General features: G+C 35.8%; 2 pseudogenes; both read right to left on the bottom strand.

Moving 5' to 3' along the window:
- Positions 1-1,075: 1,075 nt before the first annotated feature.
- On the bottom strand, positions 1,076-1,949 carry LOC101433712 (pseudouridylate synthase TRUB2, mitochondrial pseudogene; annotated as a pseudogene).
- A 4,598-nt stretch (positions 1,950-6,547) lies between these two features.
- Positions 6,548-7,849, bottom strand: LOC101434141 (E3 ubiquitin-protein ligase BRE1A pseudogene; annotated as a pseudogene).
- Positions 7,850-9,773: the final 1,924 nt, after the last annotated feature.

The following is a 9,773-nucleotide window of genomic DNA, read 5'->3' as shown; positions in this document are numbered from 1 at the left end:
TGGAGGCCTCACAGCTAGGAAGCAGCAGAGCCAGACCTACTCAGCAATGCTCTGGGCTGTGGAATGGCCTGAAGGCAGGCAACAACTGTGTGAAGGTGAGGAAGCCTTGGTGGGCCCAAACTGGAGTTCTAGCCAGAGGCCATCTAGTTTCTCTATTCTAAGTGGACTGAGAGTGGGAAATACCTAAAACAGATAGAAGTTGGCAGACAACCTGCAAAACAAAACAAAACACACAAAACAACAAAAAAAGTAAACATGGGGCCAAGGTGTCCAGAACCTACAAGAATAAAACTGTCCGAAAAAAGGTTCAAAATGTTTTTTTCTTTGTAATTTTCTTCAAGACATTAGACTAGAGCCTTTGACCCAGCATGTGCTATATTTACTTAACCAGTCCCTTACAAATGAATTTTTTACTGTTACAAGGAAGTTATGAATATCTACTTACTGATAACTTTCTACAACCAAGAGCAAAGCTCCTGGGTCATAAGGCAGGAGCATTTTACATTATGAAACATACTACCAAATTACCCATAAGAGGTTGCACAATTTTACATTACCAACAGTACAGGAAAGCCTCCTATACTGAAGACCATTATTGGATTTTATATTTTTATTAATTTTTCCACTTTGAGAAACAAAGAAAAGTCATCTCATTGTTTAAATGTGTATGTCTTTCATTATTAGAGAGCTTGCATATCAATATTGGTTTATTGACCATTTGGATTTCTTTTGGTACAATAACAGTTCATAGAATTTGCCCAATTTTCTTGTCATCTTTTTCTTATTACCATATTTGTGATCTTCATATATTATGGATATTAGTTTTTAGTTAAATATTTTGCAAATTTTTTTCTCAATCTGTCCTTTATTTACAGTGTCTTTTTCCACACAGAAGTTTTTCCTTTTCTATTGAGTCAAGTCTGTCAATCTTTTTTTCTCTTACAGCTTCAGAGTTTTTTGTTACATATAGGAAAGTCTCCCCTACTCTCATTTACTTTTTGTATAGTTAGTAGTTCTGGTTCATGAATAATTCTTATCCTTCAGCCACCCCTTTCCTCACCAGCTGCCTGGACTTTCATTGCCCTGTGCAGTTCTCCAGCCCCAAGGCAGTGCTTGGCCCTGCAGAGTTCCAGGGTTGGCATTGGCCTGGGAGCTGTTGGGTACTCAAAAAGGGCCTTAAGTTCTCTCCCACTGTGCTGCCACCCCAGTGACTAGATGGTTCTTGGATACTGTGCAGGTCCCACTAGTCCTTAGGAGGGCATCATCCAGCATGAAGAAGCCATCACGTGTGCACCACACTTGGGAACAGAGAGTGGTTGTCTTTAGTTCCAGGCAGATTTCATGCACTAGCTTTTGGAGCTGCTTCTGCATCTCATATAAGCACTGAAACTGAAAGAGGAATTCTGGAGGTGCAAAGTGGAGGTAGCAGATGCCAGATATTAGCATCAGGCTGGACCAAGCCTCTCACAGTCATCTCACAAGTCCCCTGGGTCTTCAGGGTGGAGTTTGGAGTACTTCACCAGGGCCTTCTGATCAGAGACTTGGTTCACTGGCAGAATTCCATCCAGCTTCTCTCTGGTGATATGGTCATAGACTGTTTTCTCCACCAGCTGTGCCTCCTCACAGACGTTGTCTGTGGCTTTGCCCAGGAGACCACATACCCTGTAACCCTTGGTGAGATGAGCATCATATGTCAATGAGAAATCTGCATCCAAATCCCATGCCAAGCACCAGCACCCCAGAAGCCTGGATATTCTGGTGACCCTCACCAACTTTCAGGCTGGTGCATATTAGTCTATGCCTGAGGAGATGGTTGGTCAGGGTGGGCACACTGATATCAGTGAGTGTCAACTCCTCACTGCCTTTCAGGGGCCCAGAAGGAAGTGAACATGCTGTTCAGGGGCAGGAGACTTCCCATCATTGAGATTCTTCAAAAGCTGCATCTCCATGCAGACCCGGGATTTGCAGGTCGTGAAGGGCCTGTGCAGCTGCACCAATCTTGCAGACACCATGCCTGAGTATATCTTTTTGTGGGAGGTGTCTATCCAGGTCTTTTGCTCACTTTTTAATTGGGTTGTTCATTTTGTGTTGTTGTGTTTCAAGAAATTGTTGCATACTTGCATATAAGTACTTCTTTTCAGATATGTGTTTGGTAAATATTTTCTCACAATCTGTGACTTTTCATTCTCTTAACTATTTCTTTCACTGCTTTTTTAATATTAATGAAGCCCAACTTATAATTTTTTTCTTTACTATATCGTGTGTTGAATGCTGTATCAAAAGAGTCACTGCAAAACTCAAGTTGACCCATGTATTAGTCAGGGATCTCTAGGGAGACAGAATTAACAAGGCATATCCTCCAAGAGTAAGATTTATCAAAGTCTCTCACGTAGCTGTGGGGATGCACAAGTCCAGACTCTACAGGTAGGCTGCAACCAGGAGCTCTGATGAAAGTCTGGTCAAGATTCTTGATGAGTTCCAGGAGATGTTGGCTGTCCAAAGAGGAGCTGGGAAATTCTCTCTCAATGCTGGAATCACTTCCCCCTTTAAGGAATTCAACTGATTGGGCTAAGAATCACTCATTGCTGATGGCAGTCTCCCTGATTGATGTAATTATAACCAGCTATCTATGATTTACCACTGCAGTAAAGTCAATGATGACGAAAGTCCATAAATGCCCTTGTATTACAGTTAGCCCAGTGCTTGCTTGACCAAACAACTGGGCACAATTACCTGGCCGAGCTGACACAATAGCTTAACCATCACACCCCAGGTATTCTGTTTCCAGAACTGCTACATTTATGTGTTTTATACTTACTTCTATGATCCACTTTGAGTTAACTTTTATGAAAAATGTAAGATCAATGTCTAGATAGTTTTACAGCATGTGGATGTCAAATTGTTCCAGCACTATTTGTTAAAATGACTATCTTTTCTCCATTGAAATACCTTTGCTTGTTGTCAAATATCAGTTGACTATATTTGTATGTATCTATTTTTATACTTTTATTCAATATAATTTATCTTGGTACCTATTTTTTCATCAAATCTCACTTTGTTGATTATTGTAGCTTTATAAAAAGTCTTGACATGGGTAGAGTTTGTATTTTGACTTTGTTCTTCTTCAGTATTGTTTTGGCTATTTTGCTTGTTCTTGCCTTTCCATATAAATTTTGATGCAATTTGTTGATATCCACAAAATAACTTGCTGAGGTATTGATTGAAATTGTGTTAAATCTAAAGTTGAAATTGGGAAGAACTGACACCTTAACAATATTGAATTTTCCAATTTGTGAGCATGGAATTGCTCTTCAATCATTTAAATCTTTGCTGATATCTTTCATCATAATTTTGTAGCTTTCTTATTGTGCTAGATTTATTCCTAAGTACTTCATTTTTTTGTATATTAATTTAAATGGTAGTGCCATTTTTATTTCAGTTTCCAACTGTTCATTACTGGTATATAGAAAACAACTGAAATTTACATATTAACCTTGTATCCTATAGCTAAGCTACAATTATTTTATTAGTTACAGGTATATTTTTTGTTGTTGCTTCTTTGAGATTTTCTACATAGAAAATTATGTCATCTGCAAAGAAAGATAGTTTTATTTATTCATTCCCAATGTGTAAAATTTTGTTTTGTTTATTCTCTGATTGAATTAGTTAGACATGCCAACACAATTTTGAATAAGAATGTGAGAAAGGACTTACATATCTTGTTCCAATTTTATGGGGAAAGCATCTTATATCTCACTTTTAAATATAAAGTTATCTGTATGATTTTGGGGATGTTCTTTGACAATTTGAGGCAGATCCCCTCTATTGATAATTTGCTGAAAGCTTTTTTTTTTTTTTTTACCATGAATTGGTATTGTATTTTATCAAATACTTTGTCTGCATCTATTGGTATGAATATACGATTTTACTTCTTTAACCTTTTGATGTGATGAATTACTTGTATTTTTAAAATATTGAATCCACTTTAAATACCTGGAGTATACTACTTGGTTGTGGTGTATAATTTTTTATACATTGCTGAATTTAATTTGCCTTAAAGAATGAGTTAGGAAGTGTTCCCTCTACTTATATTTTCTGGAAAAGATTGAGTAAATTGGTATCATTTCTTCCTTAAAGGTTTGGTAGAATTCACCAGTAAAATCATCAGGGCCTTGTTTTTCTGTTTAGGAAGGTTTTTATTGTTGATTCAATTTCTTTAATAGAGATGGACCTATTCAGAGTTCTCTTTGAGTAAGTTTTGCTAGTTTGTGGCCTTCAAGGAATTGGTCCATTTCATTTAAGTTATCAAATTTCAGGGCACAGAGTTGTTCATAGTATTCATTTTTTATCCTTTTAGTTTACATGGGATCAGTTGTGATGACATCTCTTTCATTTATGAGATTAGTAATTTATTTCTTCTTTCTCTCCCTTTCCATCTCCTTCTCCCTCTTTTCAATCTCTTTTTTACTTTTGGTAAATCTGGCTAGATATTTGTCAGTTTTACTGATTTTTTAAGAACATGCTTAATTGATTGCTTCTATTTTCTGTTTTTAATTACATTGATTTCTGTTCTATTTTTTATTATTTCTTTTCTTCTGCCTTTTTCAAACTAATACTTTTCTGTGTTTCCTACACTGGAAGTTTAGATTACTGATTTTAGATCTTTCTTCTTTTCTAATATATGCATCTAATGTTACAAATTTCTCTTTAAACTGATATGACCATAACCCACAAACTTCGATTAGCTCTATTTTGCTTTTCATTTAGTCCGGAACATTACTTAATTTATCCTGAGAATTTTTCTTGCACTCATTTATTATTTAGAAGTTTTCTCTTTAATCTCCAAATATTTTGAGATTTTCTGACTGTTTTTCTGTTATTGTTTCTAGTTTTATTCCATTATGGTATAAGAGCATACTTTACATAATTTCTATTCTTTTAAATTTGTTAAGGTGTGCTTTATAGCCCAGGGTGTGATCTATCTTGGTGAATGTACCATGTGAACTTGCAAAGATTCTGTATTCAGCTATCGCTGGATGGAATATTCTATAAAGGTCAATAGAGTGAATGGATTGGTGGTGTTTGAAGTTAACTTCTTATGGACAGCATATAGCTGGACTATGGTTTTTAATTGTACCTGCCAAACTCTGTCTTTTAATTGTTGCATTTAGACCACTCTGATTTAATGTAATTATTGATATGTTAGGCAATAACTATGTCATTTTATTTTTAATTTTGTTTACTTACTCTGTTTATGTTCCTCTGTTTTCCTTTTCCTGTGGTATAGTTGAACATGTAGATTTCTATTGACTTACCTGTAGCATTTTGACTGTATCACTTATATCCTTTTAGACTTTTTCTAAGTATTATATTATAGATAAAGAACTTGTCATAGTTTATTGGTGCCATTATTGTATGAGTTAAAATAAAGTGTAGAAAACTACTTCCTTTATATCTCTTTACCTTCTCCAATTTATAATATAGTTGTCTTAAATAGTTCCAGTGCATACATTTAGAACCACATGCCACAGTGTTATGATTTTTGCTTCAACAGGCAAACATAATTTAGAAGACTTGAGAAGGAAAGTCTTATATATTAACAATATTTTCACTTACCAGTTCCCTCTTCCTTCATGATATTCCAGTGTCCTTTTTAAAAAATTTTCTTTTAGTAAATTTACCCATTCCTTCAGGGTAGGGTATTGCATTTCCTGAATGATATTGCAATTTTCAGAATGCCATTTGAATATACTTGAAGGCTGTAGAAGTATCTGTTATATCTTTTTTTTTTAAATGGAACCCTGCTTTAATTGAAGCTTGGGGAATATAAAGTCCTACGGAAATATTACAGAGAATCTTCTGGGAAACAGCAACCCCTTTGGGGAGGAAGGTGGGAGTATTTCATAACTCACCAAGGCTTCTCTGTATTGAGCTCAAGAGAACCCAGAAGATTTCTTCATCATGTTAGTCCTGTGCCCCATCCTTTCCAATTATTATTTCAGTAGAATATAAAAGGGGCTATATAATTTGAAACTATTCTGGCCTCGAAAAATTTAAAAACTTTAATTAGTTGAACATTCAAAACTTACATAACTTTAACAAAAAAACAGCTGACCTTAAAAGTTACTTTTCTAGTGAATGGGAAATTATCCTGGACATAATTTCATTATGGCCTCAAACCATCCAGGAAAAAGGCACACAATTATACCAAGTTTACAAAAAGTTTAGTACCCAAATCAAGAAAAATTTGCGTCCATAGACAGCTTATTTCTGAAATATCTCCCCCACCCAAAAAAGCCATACTTCTACTCTTCTTTTTTCCCTTCTCCAGGTCAAAAAATCCAACCTGTCTTCTTCGGGAGAAATGGACAATCCAAGATCATATCTCTACAGTGGGTCTGAAGAAGAAAATGATGAAAAGTCTAAAAGTAAGAACTAACAAAGCTGGTAGGGAAGACAAATTTGTTCATTGCTAATTAATCCTAAAAGCCAAGATTCTCCCCAAAGTCATCTAGTTATCAGAGAGGAGAATGTGGGCATAAATTCTTCATGGGAAAGAGGGTTGACAAACTGGCAGGTGACAGCCAAGGAGAAGAGGTAGAGGTTTGGGGGTTAACAAGTAAGTGCCTGTCTCATTAGCCTCTCTTCTTCTGCTGACCTGGGTCAACCAAATGTAGATTTGGAAATTATTGGCCCCAAAAGCAACATTACACTTGGGATATTTGTGCTGGTGGGTGTCATAACGTGTCTTCACACACTCAAAGCAGAAAACATGAAAACATTTGGTCAGCATGGCATCCTGTGCTGGTCGGGCATGCCTTGTAATCTTTAATATCCTCCATCAGAATCTCATCACACTTGGGTACATTGTCTGGTTTCTTGGTGGTCTCCAGCTTCCTTTGAAGTTTCAATATGTCCTCCTGTACTTGTTTGAAATTGAACATGTCCTTTTCTTTGATGACACTATTCTCCATGATCTCATCATGAAAATCATACAGCTTCTTCTGAACCAATTCCAGTTATACCTTGAGGTCATCCATCAGCTAGGCCACCTTCATTACCTTCATTTATTCATCTCTAAGGCTTGGGTCCTCAGGCCCAGCTCCTTCTCCTCTGTGCCAATGTTGCTCTGTAGCAGGTGCTCCTTCTCTTCCAGTTTCCTTACTACCTATAACTGGGCATCAAAATCTGGTCTTCCTGTTCCTCCTTCTCCTCTTTTACAAGTTTATAGATCTGATTGGATTTGATGCAGTCTAACAGGAGCTTGAAATTTGCATCATCCTTCTCCTGTAACTGCTGCATCAAACAGATATTTTGCTCCTGCATGTGTTCGAAGGCCTGGCCTGTGACATACATCTCAGAGAGGAGAGCTTCTTCCCCCTGCTTAGCCATGGACAGCTTCTTCTGCAGGTATTCTATCTGCTCCTCTACTGCCAGTCTTCCTCAAGACATCCTCATCAGCCATTTTCTTGTTTTCCTTTATCTCTTTTTCCTCTAGATCCTTGAGTCTTTGCCTTAGATCTTTCAACTCCATCTTAGACTTCTTCTTAGCTCCCATTAGCTGAACTATGTCTCTCTGTTCCTTTGGGGCAGAGTGGTACATATCTAGCAATAGTTCATCTCCTTTTGGCTCTCCTGTGCTTTCTTGAGTTCAATGCTTCCTTTTTCCTTCCATCATCATGTTTCTCTTTCTCTTTATCCTCAGCAGAATCTTTATTTTTCTGACTCTTTTATCTTCTACTTCTCTCATTCTCTCTCCTTTTCCCTCTCCTGCTCTTTCTGTTTCTTGCTCCTGCTCTTTCTCCCTCTTTTCTTGTTCTCATTCTTCCTCATCCCATTTGGACTTCATCTTTTATATCTTAATGTCATAAATTCTCCATATATTGAGAGACACTAAAGATCCCCATTTATACACGTACAATGTAACTAATGCCCCTGTTCGATTTCAATGTTTAGATTGAACAATTACTACAATTCAGGTATTTGTTTATGCATTTATTTAGTTTTATTTAAAAATTTTGAAGCATATAAATCATACATAAACATATATAAAAATAAGTGTATAGTAAAAATTATGAACTTACAAAACAAACATGTGTAACGTCTTGCAGGACTCCCATGTATCACCCACTATGAATATATTGCATTGTTGTGAATCATTTCTTACAAGTAATGAAAGAATATCATCAAAATATTATTACTAACTATAGCCCATAATTACATTTGGTGTACCTCAACCCACCATATTATTTACCACCTCAGTCCTTAATTTTAGAACGTTTCATTACTCCAAAAGCAAAAATCCCATATCCTTTATCCCCCTCTATTGTTGACCCTTAGACTTTATGTAATATCTTCTTTGCTATTGCTGCAAAAATATTACAATTTTACTGTTAACTAACATCCATAAGTTATGTTAGTTATAATTTTCCCCATGTATCACCAATTCTTAACACTGTGCAAATGAGCATTCTTATATTTATACTGTTAGTTACAATCTTCATCCACCACCAAAATCACGATTCCATACAGTCCCTAGGTTATCCTTTGGCTTCCTTTCAATTAACATTTTCATCCCTAGACTACACCCTAGAGCTACAATCTCATTTATAAATCAGCAGTGTTAGTTATACATACCTATGTTGTTTTACCATCAGCTCTATTAATTTCCATGCTTTCACAATAAACCTTATTAAAAATTCTACATATATTAAACATCAGCTCCCATTCTCAACCCACATTCTAGCCACTAGTAACCAGTACTCTAGAGTTTACTTCTGTGAGTTTACTCATCATATTTAATTCAAATTAAATGAGGCCACATAATATTTGTCCTTTTCTGTCTGGCTTATTTCATTCAACATATTGTCCTCAAGGTTCATCCATGTTGTCATATTCATTCTAATTTCATTTCTTCTTATAGCTTAATAGTATTCCACTGTATGTTTACACTATATTTTGTTTATCCATTCATTGATTGATGGGTACTTGGATTATTTCCATATTTTAGCAATTTTGAATAATGCTGCTATGAACATCAATGTGCAAATATCAATTTGCATCCTTGATTTCAGTTATTCTGAATATGTTCTTAGTAATGGGATTGCTGGATCCTATGGCTATACAATATTCAGCTTTAGAGCATATTGTTTAGCTACAGTGGTAAAAACAGCATGATACTTGCATTAAGATAGACATGCTGATCCATGGAATCTAACTGAATGTTCAGAAATAGATCCTCACATTTATACTAAAGTAATTTTCAACAAGATTGTCAAGCCCACATTGCTGGGCCAGAGGAGTCTATTCAATAAATGGTGCTGGGAGAACTGGATACCTATATCCAAAGGAAAGAGAGAGCACCCCTTCTCACACCTTTTATAAAATTTTCAAAATGGATCAAGGATGGAGACGGTGTAGTTCAGTTGTTGAGGGAGTTCTTCAAGTGTTTAATTCCTGGTATCTACTAAAAATTTTTTTTAAAGGATCAGGGTCCTATATTTTAAAAAGTAGAACCATAAAACACTTAATAAAAAAAAAAGGCAGGGAAACAGCTTCAAGATTTGTGGTAAGCAGTGATTTCTTAAACCTTATACCCAAAGTATGATCAAAGAAAGAAAAAGTAGATAAGGGACATACTCAAATTAAACACTTTTGTTCTTCAAAATACTTTAACAAGGAAGTAAAAACTTCAGCTTATTAAATGGGAGAAATTGTTTGGAAACCACATATCTGATAAAGGTTTCATATCCATGTTATATAAAGAGATCATC

The sequence above is a fragment of the Dasypus novemcinctus genome, chromosome 5 (assembly GCF_030445035.2).
Source record: "Dasypus novemcinctus isolate mDasNov1 chromosome 5, mDasNov1.1.hap2, whole genome shotgun sequence".
Taxonomy (NCBI): domain Eukaryota; kingdom Metazoa; phylum Chordata; class Mammalia; order Cingulata; family Dasypodidae; genus Dasypus; species Dasypus novemcinctus.
This window is presented reverse-complemented; position numbering and strand designations above follow the sequence as displayed.